Here is a 4352-nt window from a genome sequence, read left to right as displayed (position 1 = left end):
GCACATATTTGATTTACGTTCTTAATTAATTCAGCTATTTATTTTACTTTTCGATGTAAATTAAACATGGATTGTTTGCGCAAAAAGACCTCGCGATATTTTAAAGTCCTCATGCTGATATCAGAGTAAGTGAGACATGGCATCTAGAGCTGAGAGAGGAGCCTAAATGCAACCCGTGGGGAATCTTCGCCATCCTGTCTAGAAAGCCTCTGGTTTTGTTTTGCCAGAGACAAGATCATTCTCCCAGCCAGGACCTTCCAGGTTGACTAACTCATTTGGGTTTTGGTTCTGCGGGACTTTGGAGTGAAACAGGGCTATGGCTGTCCGTATTAACGTGGCTTTGGTGTCCGTGCCCATTTGTTATCGCCATTGCTCTGATTGGTTTGGTTGTTTATTCTCTGCATCGCTTTTTGTACATCTCCCGTTATTACAAAAAAAACAGAGCACTTTACAATGATGCGAAAACGGGCTAGCATGTTGCTGCGATAATGATGATTCAAGGACACCTTTGAATTCATTATGAACTTTATTTGAATTCTGAGCAGCGAAAAGTACTGAATGTTAAGCCTACTCAACAGTATAGCAACCGGCCTGCTTCGCATTTGAATTTTTTTTCTTCCACTCTCCAGTTAATCTATATAAATGGTGCCCTACTCGCTCGACCTAGAGAACCCAACTAAATGTAAGTCACATTTGTGCAAATCTCTCGTATTTAGTATTGTCGTCCGTAGTGAAAGTGCAGCATGGGGAACTTGTAAACAATAAGCATTTTCAATGCAATAGATCTTGTTTTCTCTCCCCTCTCAGTTTCTTCTGTCCCAAAATCTAGCTCATGTATTGTTTCAACCTTAATGTCATTACTCTACTCCTCCATGTTGCAGTGCTTTACTGTGCATGTTCTGTCACCTTCTCTTTCTTTCTCAGCTTTACCGCTCCTATATCCTTTCCATTGATCTTCCTGTTTCACCACTTCCGTTGTCTTCGATCCCCTCCTTGTTTCCCGTTTGTTCCTGTAAATTCAGCGCTGCATTGATTTATATTTGTAAATTGATACTTGTATAGCACACTACTCACCTGCAAGGGTCTCAAGGCGCTTGTACAAATACCGCTGTGGAACCCATCCTGGCTTTTCCTGTGAGGCATCCACTCCTGGGTACCCCCAAGGTGGAGGCCAGGAATCCTTAGCGTTGTGGGGGCCATTGTGGAGATTAAGCAAGCTATTGCCCAGAGTTGCAGAGTGGGACTCCACGATTGGAATAGGCACGAGGCGAGAATTATCAGGTCCATGGAATTTTGAGCCCAAGACCCGCCGAGGGGGGGAATTGAACCCTGGTCCTGGGCCAGACCTCTGCATCAGGGTCTCCCTCTCTAACCATTGAGCCACAATTCTCCAGTGCATTGAGCATTTTTAGGAGGAACAACAATCGGGGAAAAAGCACTTCGCCCGGTACGTGAGCGCCTTGTTTATTATATATCCCGGTGCTGAAAAATGCATCTGTAATGCAATTGGTGCTTATGTACAGCGGGCTGATATGTTCGGGTCGAGTTAGTGTCTTTTAATTTTGTTTTATTTCTCCCTTTCATATTTGTAACATGGGCCCCGCCACATTCCGCAAGTATTTTTTATTATATGTAGAGCCGAGGTTGCATTTTTAATGGCGGCCGTCTTTGAAGGTTGGAACCAGGTTTGAGTGTGGCTGGGTGTAATAAAGGATAAATGCAGGAATGTAGATAAGTTTCCTTTAATAACTCGAAGAACTCAATCACATGTCATCCAGTAAGTTCAGCATCTCAGGAACAACTGTCCTTTACAAATGATGCACAGTATCATGACATGTATAACATTCTATATTCTAGCAGTGACCTAAAATGGCACATGCACAAAGAAGGAACAACAGTACATTTAAGAAATGCAAACACAACACTGGGGTTTGAACATTCCGTGATTGTAGACAAATCAAAAACATGTCCCTGCCATGGAACTGACTCTGGTTTTTGTTCGCCCCATCTGACACGCAATGTGACGCTTTCAAACAGGATGCGAAAAGTAGAACCCGGCAGCTGTTTTAATAAGCTGTTGCCTATAAGCTTATATCTGCTCAAGGGCTTGGTTTTGCTAGGCACCAGGAGATTAAGTGATATGCCCCGAATCAGAGGATGTTGAGCGTCATTGCCGAGGCTCGGACTCCGTTCTCCACATTTGAAATCGAGCGCCCTAACCATTAGGCTACAACCTCTCCCCTAAACCTAAAGGACTTAGGACAAGTAGTAGTAAAGCTGGAGCCCTTGTAGTGCCTGTATGCCACTACTAAGTATGGTGTTCTTGATGGAGCTATATTTGTTGTCCAATTCCATATTTCTACTCTGCCACACCATCTGCCTCCTGGTTATATTTTCCATCAAATATAAAGTCTCGCATACCAGCAGTGCTATGTCATGGCACTCCATCACACTAAGGCCGCCCAGCGCTGCTAACTTTGCATCAAGAAGCACCCTTCACTCACATGGTAACAAGAAGTACCAGCTGTCATATCCCATACTGTAGAGCTCATAGCTTGCATACAGCCAGCAACCGCACTGAACATCAAAGAGCTCCATCAAACCACAGTTATTGAAACAGAACAGTTCAAGCCATCGTGCCCTCTACCATAGAGCTTCATCAGAAGGTGATTGCATGCGTCTCCCACTGCTCTAGCAGTCAATACAGTAGGTTTTGTTATTAGGTTTTGTCCCCCTTTTCCTAATTTAAAAAAAACAAATAAACAAAAGAGCAAATAATAAGGAAAAACATTAAAACGCAATACAAATCATAAAACATTGTATGATATAATTGATACTTTAAATGTATTCACAATACAATATAACAACCAGTAACAGATGGTTTTCTGTGTAACTATTTTCTACTTATTATTAATAACGTAATCTTTAAGCAAAAGAGGCACCACCTTCTTCCTTGAGGGATGACGACACAAAGTTGAATCTTCACTCTCAGAAACAGACCCCTCTTCTTGTGGAACCATAATTGATCCATCAGAAACATCACCAGATGAAGCCACATCACCACTAGCTGATGGAACAGTATTTTCCACCTCACTTATACTAGAAGGACAATTAACCTCCTTTGGATTAACCAGCAACTCATCATTCTTAGAAGAATGTTCCACATCCAAATCCTCTGGTTTCCTAATAGTGTGAGAACTACAAGGTTTACATTTTGCAATCCTATTAAGATTCCATACTGTTCCATTGTTAAGCTTTACAGAGTTCTTCAAAATCTCCACCACCTGAAAAGGCTCAGAGAATTGGGAATTACCTTTTTGGACCTTAAAAGGCTTCTTGACTCAGATCCAATCTCCAACCTCAATTTGAACCTCTTTAGAACCATGCTTAAAATCATGATACTTTTTACTTTTATCATGCACTTGTTCCATACGTGCCTTAACCAATTCTCTAGACCACGGCTCCACATCACTAGAAAATAACCAAGCAGGAAAAGTCTTAGAATGTGGGTTTCTACCTTTCATTAACACAAATGGAGAAATACCAGTGGAATCATTACTAGTGATACGGTAATTCCAAACAACCTTCCCAATTTGTGTAGGCCAATCTAGATTATTACTTATTGACAACTGAATGGTATTCTTCAAAACTCTATTAAAACACTCAACAACACAATTTCCACTAGGATTATAAAGCAATGTTGTCCTATGCTTAATACCTAATTTTTTAAAATAAGCTTTCGCCCTTAAGAATAAAAACTGAACTCCATTATCCGTGAGGATGCAGGAAGGTATTCCCTCAGCTACAAAAGTCTCATCAAGAAAAGAAAGAACTGAATCTGTGTCTGCCCTCTCAACAACCTTAACAACAGGCCATTTAGAGAAAAGATCCATAAGAACAATTAAAAAATGATGAGATCCATCATGCTCCTGAATAGGACCCATTATGTCAACTGCTACACATTCCCAAGGATTTTCAGGAAAAGCACTCTCTAACATCGGAGGACGAAAGGTACGTAAGGTCTTATCTGAAGAAGCACAAACAACGCAATTCCTAACAACCTTTTCTGTCTGGGAATCACAACCTGGCCACCAAAATAAGTGTTTAACTAATGACTTAGATCTCACAATTCCTGGATGACCCTCATGGCAGAGTTCAATAATCCCTTCACGTAATCCTATAGGAGGGATTATCCTCTCACCTCTTAAAAGGTCTGATGGCATCATCCAACAAATCCTTTTTACTTGGCCAACCATTAACAGTAAATGAAATTACCTTTTGCAAATTATTGTCTGTGGAATACTCCCTATTCCATTCCTCCTTACTGAAAGCTGAAAGACCCTCATCATGAA

General features: G+C 41.1%; 1 non-coding gene across 1 annotated transcript; it reads left to right on the top strand.

Annotated features, from left to right (window-relative positions):
- Positions 1 to 480: 480 nt before the first annotated feature.
- LOC147711317 (small nucleolar RNA SNORD58) lies at positions 481 to 546 on the top strand. The gene has a single exon (XR_015296336.1). It is a non-coding gene; the product is annotated as a small nucleolar RNA SNORD58 (small nucleolar RNA).
- Positions 547 to 4352: the final 3806 nt, after the last annotated feature.

Source organism: Lissotriton vulgaris, chromosome 5, assembly GCF_964263255.1.
Source record: "Lissotriton vulgaris chromosome 5, aLisVul1.2, whole genome shotgun sequence".
In the NCBI taxonomy this organism is placed as follows: Eukaryota; Metazoa; Chordata; class Amphibia; order Caudata; family Salamandridae; genus Lissotriton; species Lissotriton vulgaris.
The sequence above is the reverse complement of the archived record's forward strand: the minus strand, read 5'-3'. Positions and strand labels throughout refer to the sequence as shown.